Source organism: Tachypleus tridentatus, chromosome 13 (genome assembly GCF_004210375.1).
Source record: "Tachypleus tridentatus isolate NWPU-2018 chromosome 13, ASM421037v1, whole genome shotgun sequence".
Lineage (NCBI taxonomy): Eukaryota > Metazoa > Arthropoda > Merostomata > Xiphosura > Limulidae > Tachypleus > Tachypleus tridentatus.
Genome location: NC_134837.1, coordinates 38,792,101 through 38,814,401, shown reverse-complemented (window position 1 = coordinate 38,814,401; position 22,301 = coordinate 38,792,101). Strand labels below are relative to the sequence as shown.

Here is a 22,301-nt window from a genome sequence, read left to right as displayed (position 1 = left end):
ATATTGGGATGGAAAAATTTATTCATCTGATGGACTTTGTTAACCATTATAAAAGAGAAATGAGAAAACTACAACCTTTTCTTATGATAGAATAAATGGTAGTCTGATAAATCGCGAATCACATTATCTTGGTGATTCATTCCACCATAAGGATGTTACTGAAGGGTATTATTTTGTCAGTTTTAAGAATTTTATCGTTACAGTTGTCCGTGTCAACTATGGGGAAAATTAGTGAACAATTTTGAAGAGATTAAAAATTAAATCACTAGTTGTACTCTTACCGAAAAAGAACAGTGACTTAGCAGAGACGAAACCAAGGCTTTGAAAGTTTTCAAAATGTAAAAGGACATTGTAACCATTACATTAAAGGTATTGTCAGTGATAACTGGGTTGTGAATTTAATGAAAGCGGATTTCACCAATAAAAGGTAAGCTATTTTAAGCAATATGGATAACTTTATATATGTCCCATGATGGGACAGCGGTAAGACTACAGAATTATAGTGTTAAAATTCGAGGTTCGATCTCTAGCGGTGGATATAGCAGATAGCTCAATGTGACTTTGCACAAAAAATACAAACTTTATATAAATTAGAAGCGTAAACAGGAAAACTAAACTTGCATGATATTTTTCAAAGTTAAAAAATTAAAAATGATGGAATTTTAACGGGATATATAAACCAAGCAACACAACTCAATGGATTCATAGTACTTGATTTTATACAAACTTCCTAAAACTCATAAACAAGAATGTTTAATCAGGCCATTTCTTTCTAATGTAGGCACCTATAATTAGCCACTAGCAAGATTTTTGATTTTAGACGAAGTCTTTCATCTTTCTTCTTACTTTATATTAGGTATTAATGAAACTGTACAGAATTTAACTAAAGGTGTTTTAAAATACTCATGTTTTTTTTGTGATGAAACAATTCCATTCAATGTTTAATGGTTAAAGTCACATACAGATTAATGGAGTGCCTATGATATCACGCCTTGTTCCTGACCTTGCTTTCTCACGCTTCTTCGAGAAAATTTCCTCACAGTCTCATTCTAAATCTTTGAAGCCAATGTATTAAAGAAGACATGGTGATGGCTCTTTTGTGTCATTTAAAATGTTAAGTCAGTTAACAAAGTTCTTCACGTTTTAAATGTTAAACAGCACTTAAAGTTCATTATTGAAAGTTAACAAAAGGACAAACATTCATTATTAGATGTTCACGTGTAAGATAACTAAGATATAATTACCACTAGAGTGTATCATAAACCCACTATCACTCGACTTTATTCCCATTTTGAAAGTTTCTCTGCCTTTAAAGAACATTTGGTTAAAACCCTAAAGTACACATGGTTTAAAATATCAGCAAGTCAAAATCATTTTAAAGCAGAAGTTGGAAAATTAAAGAAAACTTAGAAGAAACTGTTTTCCGTTGTTGTTTCTAAATATAATAATTAAAAAAATAGAAAACTAAATGGTTCATCTGTTTTTATGTTTGATGTTCCAAAAAAAACTGTTATTAGTCATACTTTATTTGGGTTCTATTTTATGTCTAATTAAGAGGAAATTATTAAAGAGCTATATCCACAAATTCAACTAAAACGTGTTTATAAAACAGAGTCTGGTTTAAAAGGACTCTTTGTTCTTAAAGGCAAACAATATTCGTTGCAATCAGGGATATATTGGATCAATCACTAGAACTGGAAGGCTTTGAAGTTGAATACAATATCACTTTGATGTTAAATCCACAAGCCCTGTTTAAACGAATACGATGTTGAATCTTCCATCAGTTTCTTAGACGTCATCCTTCATCTTACCAAGTTAAATAACTTGAGCTGTGAGATGATATATTAATAGGTAGGTGTGCTGAACCCACAATACAATTAATTTCATTTCGACAAAATGTTTCAGTTTAAAATATTTTAAATTAATGATAATGAAACAATAACTGTCTCAAATATTTAACAGATAAAAAAGAAACAGAAAAAATATGTCATAAAATTCTGTATTGTGAATTGCAAATATATGTAATTTATATAACACTAAAATAATGACCCTTTTATCAGTATGCAATTAAACCTCCGTCTGGATATAGAAGCTTCAGATAAAGAGTTGATCATTCTTCAAAGATGAATTCTTAGATAAACTTACACGCAAATATAAACTAATTGTTTTAAACTAGTTCTGAAGCCCAAGTCTTTTTTTTCTCCTGTTCCCGTTGTAAGCTCGATAAAATGATATATTTTCTCACCATATTCAACCTAAATTACGTACACTCATTTTAGCTCCCATGCTGTTTTTATTGCCTGGTCGCCTTACGCTAATTAATACATCCAATGAAGCTTGCAAGTCCCTAAACACTATAACATACAGAATATTTACGAACACTGGTTCGTAGCATGGTCAATACGACCATGTTTTACATTAATCAACTCATTTTTTTATAACTCGATGGATGTTTGATAGAAACATTCTGTAACAGGCATTTCTTATCTTGATGTTTATGGCACACTTGGCAATCTCTGGACTCTCTATTGGCAACTCCCGGTTCTCGTTATACAAAGAAGTTACACGTATAAAAAAATAAATGAAATAAACTGCCCTATTTTCCCGTTATATCGAAACTTAATGAAGGCAATAGAAAAAGAAAGGGAGGGCAGGAATATTTCTTGAAAGATGTCGCGACTGACTCGACCAAACTTGTACACTAAAGCACGTTTTAAACAAGTAGCGAAAGCGATAAATATTGTCAAGTGCCTAGATTTTCTGGTCTCTGAATAATTCAATACGTGACTTTGATACAGCACGTATAAAAGAGGGGAGTGGAATAAGGTTATACTTTATGAAAATATATGACCAAAAATATTCACATGGAATGTTTTAATTTAGAGAGTAAAAAGTTAAAGAGTTAAAACAGATAAAAGGGGGCAATATTTTAATGGTATATCTAATACATAGTTACAGCATTACAATACAGAGCACTATACCTTATTAACCCAGGAACCCTGAAGAAGAATGTGTGTGTTTTTTCTTATAGCATAGCCATATGAGGCTATCTGCGGAACCCACCGAGAGGAATCGAACCCCTGATTTTAGCGTTGTAAGTCCGTAGACTAACCGCTGTACGAGCAGGGCTGAAGAAGAAAGGCCCACCTTTTGAAAGAGCGCAGGTTTAAGGGTTTCTGTCTTTGTGTCAAATTGATTTATTTAATTTAAGTGTTTTTGTGTAGAAATAAATAATAATAATTTAAACCTTGCATTTTACTAAGGACAATTTGTTGTACGTAAAAGATTTGTCGCCTACAGATAATAGGTTTATGAGTACGTAAAATAGTATAATTAATAAATTAATTTATTTATAATGATTCTGAAACCGAAAGCTACAAAACAAATAAAGTTGTCAGACCAAAGCTTTTTTTAAGTTTTCATCTCTGTCATCAAATACTGGTAAAAATAGACATTCTGTATAAAAAAATAGGATTTTTAATAGTTTAGTTTCAGCTAGTTTGGATGTTAAATCTTGCAATACTTAATGATGCACGAAGCTACTTATAAGGATTTAAATAAAAGACTGCCTTATTAGGTTCAACGTAAGAAAATTTCCCTATCACAGCATGAAGCCAATTAATTCATTCTTATTTGTCACGTCGTAGGGTCTGGTGTGACCTAATATACTGCGCCATCTGGATCAGCTAGTCCATGAATCGTGCCCAATTGCTGCAAAATTAAGCAAATAATAATGTTGTTGTTTTGAATTATGCACAAAGCTACTCAATGGGTTATTTGTGCTCTGCCCACCACGCGTATCGAAACCCGGTTTTTAGCGTTGTAAGTCCGCAGACATACCGCTGAGCCACTGGGGGGCGTAAATAATAATAAAAATGGCTATTTGAACTTTAGAGCTTTGGATACGTCATAATAGTGACGGTTAAATCTCACTATTCGATTAGAGTAGCCCAAGAGATGGTGGTTGGTGCTAGCTGCTTTTCTTCTAGTTTATCAACTCAACGGCTAATTCAACTAAAGCTTGTATGGTTTGTGCGAATATCCGGAACAAACCAGACCAAAAGTCACATCTTATGTAGAAATTTGACACTAAAAATAAACCTAGACTATTTTTCCTTTGTTGATAATCACAAAGCTGCACGATGAAATATCTATGCTGTACCTAACGCAGGTATCTAAACCAGATTTACCACCGAGCTCTGGTGGGATATTTATATTAGTTTTAGAGTCTTTTTATATAACGGTAAATATAGATTTTCCACCTGAATTGCACTATATACGCACGTAGGCTAGCTAAACAGCTAGATGAGAGAGATACCGTAGTTCAGGTTTATACGTTTCTACAGAACTACTAACAAGAAGGAAGGCAACCAGTTCAGCAGCATTCTACACTACATCTTTTCTGGCTCTTTGGACAGAGTAACGGAGTTTTATAAAGCACCGACAACTGAAAGCACATCTCGAACTTCAGTTTCCTGGATCAGCAGCCCGGCATGCTAACCATCATGCGACGTCTGGCTTTACAAAAACTTTCATTAATGTGCTCACTGTTCCTATAATCGTAATTTTCTATAATTAATTGGTAAGATATTGTTATAACGTAGCATCAGTTTGTACCTACAAATTTTATACTGAGTTCTTATCTTAATGCACATATCCTCTCCAGAGGTTTACTGACTTTAGCCGGACTTGTAGATTTCAAACAGGGTGTTTTAAAACCCAAACCTTCTAAGACTAAATTATTTCACATTAATGTTATATTTACTGAGAAACACTAAGTGTAAGTGTATGACGTGTTCTACGCATTGTAAACATCATCTATTCATCACATTAAAACTACTCGTCTAGAGCAAGTTTTAACGATACTTAATAAAATTAATACCTACTTTAACAGCGCATGACTAGTCTACAAGAAAATGGTAATTAAAAACAAGGATCTTTCTGGCTTTTAAACGAAATACTGGATGTCCATCTGGTTAGCAGAAGTTTTATTTATAAAGACATTTCTTTGATCTTCTGTTCGAAGGCATTTGTCATCAGAAGCTAAAGCGTATATTTCTGCTACTAGTTAAAAATTTGCAACCATTAATTGCTAATGATTGAACACTTGCTACCAAAGTCCTCTATGAAATCTGTGAACTATTTCTAGAATATATTTCTCAATAAATGAGCTACAAATGAACAGAGTGAAGTCTATGAGTTAAGAAAGGTAGTTCAATCTGATAATTGGCAAGTTCTAATCAAAAGGCGAATTACTGTATTTTCAAAAAAAATGTTTCATATGGTATTTTTATGTGTAACATAAAGATCAGTTGGTAATACATTACTCATTCCGTTTCTTTACACAGTATACTGTTTAATGTTTCGTAAATAAAGTAAGTACGTCGTTCAAAAATGTGTTTACAAAACGTGTTTGAGAAGTATCTAGTTTTGTTTATTTTTTCTAACCTTATTTAGAAACTTTCTCTTAGAAAGAAGAAAATCCAATATTATACACAGAAAGCATTTTCTTGAAGGGAGTCAAGCGGACAGATGTTGCAGAAGGTTGAATGTTGGATAAGCTCAAACTTATATATGATGTTCAATTATAAAAAAATTAATATGTCAGAAATTTCTATGCTTCTTATAGATCGAAGTGTTAGTTTTTTCTTAAGTTTTTATTGGTAGTGTTGGGGGCACATCCATCCAATCAACGATCGATTGAGGAAGCATAATAATCCACCACGTGCAACACGTATTTTCATAACACAAACACTTACCACTGCTACACGATTACTTGGCCAATTTATTTGATTGTTTGCTTTGAATTTCGCGCGAAGTCACACGAGAGCTATCTGCGCCAACCATCCTTAGTTTAGCAGTGTAAGATTAGAAGGAAGGCAGCTAATTATCACCACCCACCGCCAACTCTTGGGTTATTCGTTTACCAACGAATAGTACGATTGACTGTCACATTATAACGCCCCCATGGCTGAAAGGGCGAGCATATTTGGCGTTACGTTGATTCGAACTCGCGATCCTCAGATTACAACTCGAGTGCTTTAACCACCCAGTCATGCCGGGCCTACTTGGTTAGGAAAAGATGTCTTACCTCATGTTTCACTTTTATAATAGAAAAAAAATACAGTTCTAATGCCATAAAATCTGACCCATAATTTGGTTTTAACCTGCGTGTTTTCTTCGCAACAGTAGTGTATAATTGATATATGAAACTTTTTAAAATTATATTGTGTATTGTATTTCAAGAAGCAGAGCACAACATTTGATTTTTAAAGACAATATCTGGATAGAAGGTTTCATGAAAACTGCTTAATATTCCAAGAAATATAACAGTTTATCCTTAAAGATAATATATGGATAGAAGGTTTAACAAAACCTATATTACATTCCAAGAAGCATATCACAATATTTGATCTTTGAGATAACATCTTCAGCAATATCTGGTTCACCTGAACTCCAATTAAAGTTTGTGTTTTTGGGTTTTTTCTCTTAAAGCTTCTGTAAAAACAAAGAAAATATCTAAAAACATTGCAGCAAACTAAACGTAATTATTTCTTCTTCCAACACATGTTGTTTTATCTCACAGTTCTTTACGAAATGAAGTGTGAAGTAACGTTGTTTGTCGGTGTAAAGAAGAGGCCTGCCTGTAGTCAGTCTCCATGGGATAAGAGTATTGGCCTGCCTGTAGTCAGGCTCCATGGGATAAGAGTATTGGCCTGCCTGTAGTCAGTATCCATGGGATAAGAGTATTGGCCTGCCTGTAGTCAGTATCCATGGGATAAGAGTATTGGCCTGCCTGTAGTCAGTATCCATGGGATAAGAGTATTGGCCTGCCTGTAGTCAGTCTCTATACGATAAGAGTATTGGCCTGCCTGTAGTCAGTCTCCATGGGATAAGAGTATTGGCCTGCCTGTCGTCAGTCTCTACACGATAAGAGTATTATAGTATTTTAAACTTTCAGAAAATGATTGGAACAAGCGGGTAGATATTTTAAGTTCAGTCTCTATGAAGGCTACAATATTTAAAGTTATATACGAGCTTTAAAAACTTCTACTAGGGTATTCTAGTATTAACAATGATTTTAGCTGTTAATATGTACACATTAAGGGTATATGTATGCTTTATGAATTATTTTAAGAGTGTAGTACAGTGAATACACAAAAATTGTAATAATAATATCAAATCAATGTATCCTAATCGTTTTCAAAGCTGTGCAAAATTTGATTTTCAACAGAGGTCAGAAAAGTAATAATATAATACTTCTATTCTGTAACTGGAGTGTCACAATACTATACTTATATCAGTTTTTGTTAATAACGCTTATTCTGTTACATCATGTAGTAACGCTTAATAAATTCTTCACAATAACATTTAGTCTCTTATTTCTTGTTGATAACACTCAGAATCTTACTTCGTGCAATAATGTCTCTTACTTCTTTTAGTAATTTTTTGTATTACACCTGTTAATTATCTTCAGTATCTTAGTATCTTATTTCACGTTAATATCACTTAGTATTTTAATTCGTATAATAATTCTTTTAACTTATTTTTAACACACATAAACGATCACTGATGAAGTACGGTAATTCCTAAAATTACATGATCTAAAGGAACGTCTAATATAAAGACTATACACCCTGCTTTGAAACGTTTAACTTATCATCAGTTTATGAATAAAGCATCACTTGATCCTTTTGTAGAATACCGGTGTAAAATTAAATCAGGAATCGCAATCACGAACAGAAGGCTGGACAATTGGTATCATAGATGGCGCATGCGCTCATGCTATGATTATTAAACTTTGATGATTCTAAAGTTATTACAAGAATAATTATTTTTACTCCGAAACATTTTGGATGTATGTGACTTCAAGTTTAAATTATATTAAACACTTCAAATAAAACAAATTATGTGAAGAATACTTCCAATAAAAATTAGTTTCGTCGGATTTTTACCTTCATAGTAAAGTATGTTTCGGTTAATAATAGTAAGTCATACAATTTATACCCTCATTGTAAAATTTGTTCCGATTAGTAATGATAAGTCATACAATTTATACCTTTATTGTAAAGTTTGTTTCGGTAATAATAGTAAGTAATAAAATTTATACCTTCATTGTAAAGTATGTTTCGATTAATAATAGTAAGCCATACAATTTAAACCTTCATTGTAAAATTTATTGCGATTAATAATGATAAGTCATACAATTTATACCTTCGTTGTAAAGTATGTTTCGGTTAATAATAGTAAGTCATACAATTTATACCTTTTTTGTAAAGTTTATTTCAGCTAGTAACAGTAAGCCATACAATTTAAACCTTCATTGTAAAATTTATTGCGATTAATAATGATAAGTCATACAATTTATACCTTCGTTGTAAAGTATGTTTCGGTTAATAATAGTAAGTCATACAATTTATACCTTTTTTGTAAAGTTTATTTCAGCTAGTAACAGTAAGTCATACAATTTAAACCTTCATTGTAAAATTTATTGCGATTAATAATGATAAGTCATACAATTTATACCTTCGTTGTAAAGTATGTTTCGGTTAATAATAGTAAGTCATACAATTTATACCTTTTTTGTAAAGTTTATTTCAACTAGTAACAGTAAGTCATATCATTTATCCCTTCACTGCAATGTTTGTTTCGGTAATAATAGTGTGTTATAGAAATTATACCTTCATTGCAATGTTTGTTTCGGTAATAACAGTGAATCATAGAAATTATACGTTCATTGCAATGTTTGTTTCGGTAAATAATAGTGAGTCATACAGTTTATACCTTCATTGTAGAATATGTTGTCAGTTAGTAATGGTAACGTATACAACTTATTTCCTCATTGCTATGTTTGTTTCGGTAATAATAGTAAGTCATAAAATGTAAACATTCATTGTAAAGTGTGTTTCAGCTAGTAATAGTAAGTCTGTAAGTAGTAATACTGTTCCCATTTGTTAGGGTATAGATTTACAAAGGTGAAAACGTATGCTTTTATATTTGGGTTTTGTAGATCTATGGCAGTAGTATGCTGTGTATATATGTATACATTTAACGTATTAAGTTTCGACTGATGTTAAAATAACATTTTAAGGAAAATTTTCTTCCTCCCGTTTTGTGCTATCACAAAGCTAGACAATTGGTTATCTGAGTTCTGTCCACAGCGAAGAAATGAACGCCAGAATTTAGTTTCAAAAGGTTACAATCTTACCGCTGACTTACTGAAACTAAGTAAAAGATAAACTGAAAAAATGACTATTTAAAACGCATTTTTATCATAACACAAACACTTTTGTTGTAGATTACAACATCCCATTTAACGCGTTTCGCGGCTTGAAATATATTAAGTGATAAACATATTCTACAATATCATCCTTTTAAACCAGATCTTTTATTGTTACCTCTTGTATGTGTGGTTATTGAATATTATAGTAAACTTGTCATTATGGAAGATAGATTAACCCAAAACTGTTGTCAAAAACAAACAACATACCGAGAGTATAGTAAACTAGGCTTGTAATATACGCACTTTATATTAATGTTGTTTTCACGGCCTGTTCTACTGAAGGCGTAAAGAAAAAACAAAGTTCCTGCTACTACCAAATAAAGTTTCTGAATTCTCCTTGCAAAACATTACCGAAAGTTTCGATGTTCCTTTATCAGCAACTTGAGGGAGTAGATTATAAGACACCCGAGAGACGAACAAATCTAAGTCTGTAACATACGTAATGCCACAAAAAATTATTTAACAACTCAAAAAAGAATCAGGAGATTTACACTTTAAAAGGGTGCGTTATAAGAGTGACAATCAGTTCCTTAGCATGTATAATGAGTGGTAGAGTGCTGATTGACTGATTGCCTCCTCTCTGGTCTGTAGTTCAAAATTAAAGTTGAAGTTTAAAGTTCATGAGGAACTTAGTCGTATTTAGGTTAAACAATGTTACCTGATGCATACAGGTGTTTTTTTTTTAGTCTTAACATAACATAGTTGGCAGACTTGTTTTCCGTAGATAGACAATAAAAATGGTCTTCTAAAATTTAACAAATGACAAAAAAATCGACACATTTTTGCAGTGAAATATTTTCAAATTATTTCCGGGAAATTATTTTATTTTTTTATTATAACGTGAAGTTTTCACTTTGGTCACACACACACACAAAAGAACTCAAGTAAGACATGCACACACACAAAAAAAACTTTCATGTAATCTGTAAGTTAGAAAAATTGTGTATTTCTTCTGTAATGTTCTACACATAGTAATCCAATAAAAATCTACTTCGTTGTGAATATTTGTTTGGAATTAAACTCAAAGCTCCACCATTGGTTATCCGTGCTTTGCCCACTACAGGTATTGAATCCCGGTTTCTAGCCGTGTGAGTCTACAGACATATCGCTGTGCCACTGGGGGGCTTGTTACGATTATCTCATCTCTTGCAGGTGTTTACAATTGCTGCATTTCATAATTTGTAGTTGTTCATTTTAAGATTAAGATATAATGCCTTGGTATAAGCGCATGTGCAAAACACTGCCGTCATAATATTTATATTTTTTAATATAACTATTAAGGTATCTTCAACGACTTTCAATACTAATAAGTTAAAGTAAGTGTCGTTTCATAATGTAAAGTTTTACTTAAAAAAGAATGCAGCTCACATATTTCTAAGTAACTTCAAATAAGATGTATTCCACTTGATATTTAGTTCATGGGTTTTTATTATCTTTCTGATATTAATCGTCTCAACACGAGTCTTCTAAGAAATATCAATGTTATGGCAAAAATAACGGTTATTACATGGAACTGCCATTCTTATGATAAATATAACAACTATTATTTATAATTATGCTAGATACGTCGTACTGAATGCTTAGTGCTAGCAAGTACTTCCAACGTGTTATAACGAATATTGTAATAATGTATATATACCCTTAGAATCTGGATCAGTAAAGGTCATAAAGAAGGAAAGAGATAAGATAGATAAGCTGGTTATTATCATATTAAAAAAAAAAAGTGTGACGTACCTTTGTTTGTTTTAGTGTCAAAACTGTCCACCAGGGAAAATCAAGCTTTGCGTGAAATTCAAAAAAACAAAACAAAAAAAAAACCTTTCACATTTCGGAAGATATATAACTAGTAATGTATGAAATGACTGTTATACATTTTGTTGTTGTTTTTGTTAGGAAAAAGAACTATGAAACAGGAAAAAAACAACAACTAAAAATTATTAACTAATAAAGTGGTTAAAAAATTATGTCAAAATAATACAGTTAATCGTATCTGGCGCGCTTTTATTTTCCGATTGGAATTATTATAATATAATTATGAATTTAAAAATGAAGCAATAATATAAATATATAAATAAAAACCTTCTTTGCGAGTCAACAAATAAAAAAGTATTTGAACTTAAGAAAGTGATTTAAACGAGCAAACGTAAAGTGAATATATCATATTGCGCTGGATTTATTCTATAATTGTTTGACAAAGCATATTGCGTTTTTAATGGTTTTCATTTAAGTTGTTTAGAATTGGGATGATTTGAGCAGAATAGAACCTAATAAATTACAAATAAAACACAGCGAATATTGATGAACAAACCGGAGAATAGTGCAATTGAATAACTTACATTAATTCCCTATGCATTAGAACATTTTCTTTTATCATTCAAGTCACAAAATTTATTTTATTTTACGGTCTCAGTGTACAAGTACAATAATCAAGTATACGCGCAACTAAAACAGGATCACTATGGCAAACCTCTTATCCTTACTGAGGTAGCAAAATGTAACTTAAGTGTAAACAGGAGCCCGACATGATCTAGTGGTTAGGTCGCTCGACCCACAGATCCCAGGTTCGAAGCCACATAGACAAACTTGCTCGTCTTTTTAATCGTAGAAGCGTTATAACGTGAGAGTGAATCCCATATATGTTGGTAAAACAGTACCCCAAGATGGTGTTGACTAGCTACTAGTCTTTCATTGCTACATGAGGAACAGCTAGTGCACATATCCCTCGTGTGTTTTTTTTGCGAAATTCAAAACAGGTTAAACCAATTGGGAAGAGTATAAATATATTGCAGATACCAGAATTTTTACTCACTATTTTTGGAATTGAAATTATTAAGAGACTTTTTTTTTTTTTCAAGGAGTAGAAAATTAAAAAGAGCAGTCCCGCCTGATACATGAACAAATAAGCCAATTTGGGATTAGTTTTACGAGCTTAAGGTACTGTTTTCGCTGAGGATCGTCTGGAGACGAAACACTGTTTTGAACTATCCAAAAGTGCATTTCTGGCTTATCTTTCAAGTAGCACAGAAGAAGGAAACACAACAACCGTTGATAAACAGATAGCTCAGGACATCCTGCGAATTATCAAGTTGTAATTCCTTCTCTCACCTTTCCAGACATTTCCTCGATAAACAAGAAATACTTCGAACATTACTTGATCTGTTTGTTTTAGAGAGAGATCTGTTAAACGATAGGAGGGCTGTTAGAGATTATGTCTTGAAGCTTTAGGGAGTATGCCTTCATATATGAAATTGTAATTTGAACTAACTTGAGAGTATAAAAGTAAATAGTTGTAAATATTTTCCAAATTCTAAGATTATTCATAGTGTGTATTTCTAGAAATTTTAGCATTTTAGGTACTTTTATTTAAGATTTCGTTAATTACCGAAGAAATAAAAACGTATACATTCCATTAAGCTTTTCATACATCGAATTACGTGTGTTGTTTTACTTGTTCACTGAAGATAATTTGCATTGCGTTAAGCACGAAGCTTACAACGCTGAAAGTTATTAACATGTTTGTTTTGGAAATATTTTATCAAACTTAAGATTCCGTTAAGATAGAGCTACCTATAATTACGTTCCAATCCAAATTAAACATGGGGTAATTTTAGATCAAAGTTTCCTCAGTTTGTTTGTTCTTTATCTACATCGAAGAACCAATTGACTTTCAGATAATGATAGCAGATTATTTAAAGACAGATTGCCCTTTCTTTCGTTGACCAGAATACAAATTAATACTTGACCACAATCACGATACATACGTGCTCAATATGATCATGTTTTGATGACATTTAGTGGCAGATATCTTTGTTGCTGGTTTTTATTTTCATTTTTGAACTGTTTTAATTATACATTTCTCACTCATGATAAATATGTTATCATAAACAAAATGATAAAACCAATGAAATATGACTATCGTTTTGATAATTTGCCTAATTATGTACATCCTATTTGGGTATAAAATATGCCATCAACTGAAATAAGTAATTGGGCATTTCACCATTATACGCTCTTTATTTGCTATAACGAATTACTAGGTATTATTAATTCCCTCTATTATTTTATACTTATATTACCATGATTTTTATTCGTATACAATTAAAATTACTAGTGAAATACTAGTTGAAAATTTTTACCACAAGGAAACGTATATTTTAACTATTTTTCGTTCTCTCTCTCCCTATATACATACACATATTTATAAGGCACAAAAATCTGTGTCTGTCTGTTTATCTCTTATCTAACTAGATTAATCTTAATCTAGTCTTGAACAAGGAGAATGTTAATGGGAGCTCACAGCCTCTTCGCCCCCGTTATTGCTGTTGTTAAGTATTTATTGTCTTTTTTTTTTTTTTTTTGAATCTTGAGCAAAGCTACACGAGGGTCATCTGCACTAGCCGTTCCTAATTTAGCAGTGTAAGATTATAGGAAGGCAGATAGTCATCACCACCCACCGCTAACTTTTTTATCAAAAATAGTAGGATTAACCGTCACTTTGTAATAGCCCCATGGCTGAAAAGGCGAGCGTGTTTGGTGTGACGAGGATCGAACCTGCGATCCGCAGACTGCGAGTCGAGTTCCCTAACCGCCTGGCCATAACGGGTATATTGTCTTTGACGTAAGTTCGTCTTAGCTACATTTATAGATGGCGCCACGTCTTCACACTAAAAACGTACCACTACTATATATATATAAACATATACATAAAGAACAAAAAACTCCGCGTTTGCTCGTTTGTCCCTTATCTAACTAGTCCTAGGTCACTAAGGCAATCATCAAACTTTGAGGGATGATAGTTTGGAACACGTTACTGGGAGATTACAAACCTCCACCGCATTATAGATGTTATTGAGAATTTACTGTGTTTGATGTATGTTAGCGTTAACTACGAACGGTGAGTCTTCAGATTTACAACGCTAAAATCATCGGTTCGATTCCTCTCGACGGACACATCAGATAGTTCGTTCGATGTGATTTTGCTTTAAGAAAACGCACACACATTAAATTTTCTGTAATACAACACAAACACAGCGTGGAGGGCGGGTATAAAAACGGCCTGTGTAACACAGAGATTGTGCTTGCACTCTCTATGGAGGAATGCAATGAAAACAAAAAGTCTGCTACTATTGTAATAATACCTAAACTCAGATGTAATTGATACGACAACAGCCACCATAACGCTGTTATCAACAGACGCTTCTTGAGTTACATCCACTTCCTACTTTAGCCCATGACCTTACAACTTTCTCCTATAAAACATTTCTGCGGCCAATGATCGTCAGTGAATTAATAACGTGAAACAGTGTTGAAGGACATTAAGAGATGGGTGTTGAAATCACCCCTACCATTACTTCCTAGAAAGTCACCCTGACTATCACACACTGTATACCATGCTTTAAGTATATACGTAATGAGTTCTTAAAGTTTATACAACACCTTTGGTAAGGTAATAATGAATACTGTAATAACACGTTATGTTATAAATAAATTGTATGAAAGTTAGGATTTCTATATTACTTATCAGTGCATCTACCTCTACGTTTTTAAGTTCATAACCAGGACAAAGGATTGGTACCTCAGCTAGTATGTATATAAATATATATACATATAAATTTTGTATCGATAATATTCTATAAGAATATCCTCAAGGTTTAATTATTGGTATTATCAGTTGTGTTACTTTATTGTGGAAAAAATACATTTAAAGGTAATCGTAACATACATATATATATATATGTACATACGTATAAAGAGTTCATCCGAGATGATTGGCAGTGACTTTGTAAGTTTACGGTTTTATAACTCTACAGTCTTGGGTTCGAAGCCTATGAAGGACAAAGAGTGGATAGTTTATTATGTAGCTTTGAGCTAAGCTAAATTTCAAATAATGATGTATTTCAGATTAATTTCGTTTTGAACAGAGTAACCAGTTTTGATTTTCCATTTGATCGAAGAAATCCCTTCTGAAAAATATGAAATGATTAATTGATTTTCATGTGTTAAGGCACCACGTTTGAATCACTACACATAGAATGTGCTATAAATAATGAAAACACACATGCGTTTTCTAGGCTGTTTTTTTTTCTATATATTCTCCCTGTCTTTATTTCGATACGATATCGATATGTCCTTAATAAATCATGATAGGCAACTTGATCCACATGTCTAAATCCACTATAAAATAACACTCTTTGTTCAACACGACATTAAATTGTGTATCTGTCACACATTTCACTGCACAATCTGCCAATCAGCCTGATTCATGTCCACCAAAATAATATATGCTTCAGTTACTAGTATAAAGTTATCTGTTAATTTTTGCAGAGGAAAGCTAAAGAAAGAGCAGCTAATCAAAAACACCCACCGCCAACTCTTGAGCTCTTAGAATTAAATGATAGGATTTGGCTGACACCCTTATAACGCACCCTCGATCTCAAAGTGCAGATGCAATGTTCTAATTGCGACAACGGGTCCCCAACCATGGACATTTGGGTATACAAACCCAGTTAATCACTAGGCTACACACGACTGTAAATAAAGAGAAAGAGTTGTGTAAAAGAATTTAAAATTAAGAATTATTTGTTTTGATTAGGCTAGAAATCGCACTCCCTTTTTCCCTGCTGAACGAATATAAAAATAATTATAATTCTTCTTACAAATATGTATATATCTTATTACCCGTTTTTTAATTTGTTTTGCAATTGAAGTAAGTATACTCAATGTGGAATTTAACACTTACCTGGTTTTCAGGAACCTTGTATTCTATTTTATTCTTGGAAACAAAGGCAAAGTAAACCAGTTTAAATAGATGTATCTCATTTTTCTTCTCGTGCGCCATCTAACACTTTAGATGGTATAGAATACCTTTATGATTATTATTTAATTAAAATATTTCTACATTCTGTATCATTTAGTTTGTTTTCTCCCTCGAATGAAGTGCCTGGATATTTTATTGTCATGATAAAGTTTAGAACACGAAGACTCCGAAATGAACAGAATACTTATCAAACAGTATAATCAAACACTGAGGTGGAATTTTAAACTTACCTGGGAGAAGACTTAGCAGGATTAAAGTGAACAGAATGACTGACGGATCCACCCAAATTTTCTTCATCTTTGAAACCCTAGTTAGCTAACCTGACTTGTGGAACGAGTCACAGTTTATTGTAATGAAGACCTGGATGCTATTAATATGCTCTTTCATGTCGGTATGTAGTAAGCCCACAGCGACACCGCGATGCAGAGTACCTTGTTTCCAAATACGATACAAATGGATTACTTTGAAATTGCTTACGAGCTTATAGATTTACCTCTCAACCTTCATGCCAGCAAGGTTTCGCTCTTCTCCATCGTCGAAACGCTGCAAATGTAATTTAAACTGCTTGAGATCTCTGCACGCGAAAGGTAAGATGATGACTGCGCATGCTTGGCGACGTATTGTATACGGTTGAAAGATGCTACTAGTGTTGCAAAGAAGTGCCTTCCTATCGAGCGGTTAGGAATGTAATCCAGTTAGTAAGTTCTTAAGTCGACTGTGTGAAAGGGAAAAACACAGTTACTCCTGCCAAAGAAAGAATATAAGCGGTCGTAAACACAGGTTTACAAGATTTAGATTAATTCTGAAACCCAAGGCAGTTAACTTGGTGGTTTCATTATTTGGACTCATTGCACAGCGTCGGTGTTAAAAACTGACTAAGATGTTTGTTTTATTCTGTAGTTTAATAACTATGTAGAACACGAGTTACTTTTTCATGACTGTGAAATACTGAGAACGAGTCCCTCGAAATATTAGCTCAGTGTCTTAATAATGTTAGATGTTCTTGAATAATGTTTAAAGTAAAAAGTTAGAATAATTAAGCTACATCATTTATCTTCCCGGAGTTTTTCTTGTGGGGGGGGGGGGCTAAATTCTTCAGCAGGCTAAAACAAATAAAATACTAAAACTTATTTTTCAAGTACTGAAAAAATTCACAATTAGTTGCTTAACTTATAATAATGAACGTATAATGTGACCGACGATTTCTTTTATGAACTAAAAACTGCCTACAGCATATATATGTTTTATTTGGCTTTAACATACTTTTTAAAAAATTCAAAAATCCAAAGGTAAATGGTTAACTCAATTAAAGGTTAACAGTGAACATAAATCACTGACCTTATGAACGGTAATTTTGTTTTAACGGACATTTTAACCCAACTGAAGTTATTATACAGTCTTAAGTTGATTCGCCTTATCTGAAACCAATATTAATATGTCACTGCGAAATTAGGTTTACAGGTTTTATATTGTACGTCAAAAATTTGTTGTTTTGAAGCCAAAATATGTCAAGACAAGGATGTGCCTTACATTTAAATGTGCGCATACCCCCTGGGATTCAGTGCGATCAAAGCAACTTAAGCCACGTTTTATTCAAAAAGCAGGGAAAGATAACTTAAGCTTCTGCTTCTAAAACATTATCATAATCTCACGATTAAAACTATGTAGTTTCTTGTAGAGTGACAAACGTAATTTAACAATAATTGTTTGATTTTAAATTTTTTCATTGTTAAGTTTGTTTTTTTTATGACTGTCTAATGTTGATGGTTTTCTGACATTTGGAACCTTAAATGTAATTTACGATAATATTTTTTTGTTTTCCTACACTGCTACACTAAACTAATATTTTGACAAAAGTTTCAAATACAGTTTCCTAAAGTTTCTGAAATTAAACTAAAAATGTTGGAACAGTTGTTTAATATTTCAAATATTAATATTCTAAATCATTTACGTGTACTCTTTAATATGATATATTAAAAGGAAATTTATATATTAAAAAAATACTTAAATATATATATAAATAAATGTTTCTCTAGCGTCTTCAATAAATAATAGACTTTTCTGTGCTTGTATGTTTCCTAAGATTGAATCAACCTTTCATTTTATCCAGATAGCCTACGACATCAACAACCAACTGATTGTCTTGTGAACGTAAAATTCAGGTCTGAATAGTGAATAGTGGACATAAGTTTATAATGTGGTCTACGTGACATTCTACGGCAAACTACATTTCTCTACCGAAGATTAGGAATAGTGTGAATGCTTTTGCTCTTTTTGTTAATTATTATAAAGGATTTGATTTCTTGGCTTTGTGTTTAGTGTACCTGAACCGAAGATTTTATGAGTCACGACTCGAGTCCCGTCAGTCAAAAACAGAGCTCGCTACCGATGGGATATTAGAGATATGGTGAAATTCCGTTACTTGATTAGAGTACTAAAAAGAGTTAGATTTTTTTAAACTGTTGCCTTCCCTATGGTTTATAAGTCTGAAATTAAGAATGTCTGTGCATATATAGCCCTTGTATAGCTATGGGCAAACATTCTAAAAACAAACAAATAAACACATTTTATTAAATATATGTATATAACAATGATTTGTAAGTGGATAATTTGAAAAATGAAAATTATTTATAAAAAGTTGTAAGTAGCAGATTTTGGTGAATACATTCTGTTTGTTTTACACAGAGTGTGTTGTTGTTTTATAGATTAGAAGCCACAAAAGGAACACAAACTTTTAACACACACGTTTGACAATTTCTCTCAAGTCGAAACAGTTTCATTCTTTTCTTAAAATCCTCCTCTGGTATAGCGGGAAGCCTACGGATTTACAACCCTAAAATCAGATGTTCGATTCCCCTCGGTGGATTTAGCAGGTTTTGCTATAAGAAAAACACACGTAAATTTTTTTAAATAATATAATTTTGTAATCGTTTATCATGACACTTTGAATGAAATAATTTCTGATAATCTATGAAAAGGACAAGAACAATATTTCCTAACTATTGCATTTTGCTCTGTTTCTCTGAGGTGATATCGAAATTGTTAATAATTTATATTTTGTACAGATTATGTGCTTTCTTCTAAATTAATATATTAAATTTAATAGCCCTCTAGTGGCACAGCGGTATATTTGTGGACTTACAACGATAGAAGTCGGCTTGCGGTACCTGTGGCGGACATAGCACAGACAGCCTATTGTGCAATTTTGTGTTTAACTACAAATGAGTTCACTAAAAAGTAAATTTATACATATTTAAGTAAAATATGCATTTACGGCTAAGTTGATAAAACTAAATTATTTGCTCAAAATATTGTCCAAATAACAGAACAGGTATATATATATATGTATGTACACTGTTGGCCAAAATCTTAAGGCCAATGAACATAAAGAAAAAATATGCATTTTGCGTTGTTATACTCAACCACTTATTTGAGTAGAGCTTTGAAAGATGAAAATAAGAAAAGGGAAAATAAAAACTTGTTTAGTATTTAATAGGGAAAATGTGAACACTATGAAATTAGCCTAAATACTAGCTGGTCAAAAGTTTAAGACCATACTAAAACGAAGCGTTAATCGGTAAACACGTAACGAAATTTAGTCATTTGTGTTCAAGCATTAGCATTGTCAACATCTCCCACTGACATCTCCAGTGTTACATTGGGTAAAAACATGGCAAAGGCTAAAAAGTTGACAGAGTTTGAACGTGGCAGAATTGTCGATCTGCAAAAGCTAGGTCTCTCTCAATGTGCCATCATTGTTGAGATTGGACGTAGTAAAATTGCTGTTGCACATTTCTTAAAAAACCCTGAGGGATACGAAACGAGAATTTCAAGTGGTCGGCCCAAGAAAATTTCGCCGGCATTGACCAGGAGGATTCGACGGAATGTCCGCCAAGACACCAGCCGATCGTCGAACCAGATTAAGGCCCTTACGGACGCAAAATGCAGCTCAAGAACAATAAGACGGCATTTACGAGAGAAAGGCTTTAAAAATCGTAAACGTCTTCCAAGGCCACACCTCCTTCCACACCAGGAAACAGCTCGGTTAAACTTTGCTGAGAAGCACCAAATATCGGATGTAGAAAAGTGGAAGAAGGTGTTGTTCTCTGATGAGAAAAAAAATTAACGTGGATGGTCCAGATGGCTTCCAACGTTACTGGCACAATAAGGATATCCCACTGGAGACATTTCCTACACGACACAGTGGAGGAGATTCCATCATGATCTGGGGTGCCTTCTCCTTCCATGGAACAATTGATCTTCATGTTATACAGGGGCGTCAAACAGCAGCTGGCTGCATTGGCATGTTCAAGAGAGCATCCTTATTAACTGAAGGTTTTCGCTTGTGTGAAAATGGCTAGATCTTTCAGCAGAACAACGCTGTAATCCACAATGCCCGCAGGACAAAGGATTTTTTCATGGCGAATAACGTGATTCTTTTTAACCATCCAGCGTGTTCGCCCGAACTGAACCCCATTGAAAATGTTTGAGGGTGGATGGCAAGGGAAGTCTATAAAAATGTGGACGCCAATTCCAAACAGTGCATGATCTTCGTGAAGCCATCTTTACCACTTGGAATAACATTCCAGTCAGCCTTCTGCAAACGCTTATATTAACTATGCCAAAGCGAATGTTTGAAGTTATTCGCAATGACGACTGTGCAACTCACAATTAATCATTAAATAATTAAATGACTTTTAATTAAATCATCCTAAAAAGGACGATTAATACTAATTCATTAATAATTAATTTGTACTCAAAGGGATGATACAATAATTAAGACTTACAGTTGTCGGTACTAATTCACTGAATCATTTATAATTAAACTGTCCTGAAAGTACATTACATTTTTAATTAGTCATACAGGAACAATACGATAATTAAAACCTACTCACTGAAGTTACTAAAGATTTTCAGCTCTAAAATATCATAGTTCCTGTTCCTAAAAGAGATATATCTTATTCAATTTGACGCATATAATACATAACTATAGGTTTAAATCGTCGTGGATAAATATCTGTTAATTCATTATAGTAGTGTTCTAAAACATTAAATAACACATTTTTAGCTGACCTGAAATGTACGTGTTAAATCAGTATTGTTAATGTTAGAAGATGTAGTTATATTTTTAGTTTTAGGTATAACATTTCTAGCTGACAATACAAACGCAAGTGTTGTCATTAGGTCCTCCATCAATGATAGAGTTACAGATTGTTTGTAGTTCTGTACGAGGGGAACTTCTATTATCTCAATATTTGTTTACAACAGAAACATTCATTCCGTACTTTTTATCAGCAGAAATAACACTGTAGTGACAATACGTACACCAGTTTACTGTAAAAAGCAAACAATGATCATAAAGCTACTGTTAAAATATCTACCGTCTTGTTGTCTTTTATTCCTTTAATACAAAACTCAGATAAGTGTGACTTTAGGATATTACTAGAGTGAAATTTCGTAAATTTTCTTATAACAACAGAAGTATAACACGAATTGTATAATAAATTACACGAAAATTAATTTAATCTATACATATTTAAGTTTTGTGAATATCACAGGTTATTATTATGCTATCAACATCTCGTCTTTTATTGTAAGAAACTTGAAAAATACTGAAATAGAATTTCTGGTTCATTTGTCCGTTTTGTATAAATACTTGCTGTTCTCAATAGAGCTCCTTCGATCTGTGTTATAAATGTATATATAAAAATAATCATACCTATAACGGGAGGTCACACAATTTATATTTCAAATGTTTCGTATAGCTCTTAAAATAAAATAAAAACAACAAAACAACTTTGATTATTTGTCCCTTGTATTTCATCTGAAATATTCAACTTGAACAAATATGTATGATAAACTGTAAGTCTGTATAATCATGTTGAATGTATAAAACGTGAAATACAATATTATTTATCACAAGAAACGACAAATGAAATATTTTGTCAAGAACTTTTTTATTGCTATCGTTGTTACTTTACATATCTTGTCAGGGGCCCGACATGGCCAAGCGCGTTAAGGCGTGCGACTCATAATCTGAGGGTCGCGGGTTCGCATCCCCGTCGCGCCAAACATGCTCGCCCTTTCAGCCGTGGGTGCGTTATAATGTGACGGTCAATCCTACTATTCGTTGTTAAAAGAGTAGCCCAAGAGTTGGCGGTGGGTGGTGATGACTAGCTGCCTTCCCTCTAGTCTTACACA

At 32.9% G+C, this 22,301-nt stretch overlaps 1 pseudogene across 1 annotated transcript in view; it reads right to left on the bottom strand.

Moving 5' to 3' along the window:
• LOC143240432 (neuronal acetylcholine receptor subunit alpha-7-like) overlaps positions 1–16,664 on the bottom strand; it is a 78,613-nt pseudogene extending 61,949 nt beyond the window's left edge. The window contains exon 1 of the transcript XR_013021759.1: positions 16,331–16,664. The product of XR_013021759.1 is annotated as a neuronal acetylcholine receptor subunit alpha-7-like (transcript). The remainder of the gene's footprint in view (positions 1–16,330) is intronic.
• Positions 16,665–22,301: the final 5,637 nt, after the last annotated feature.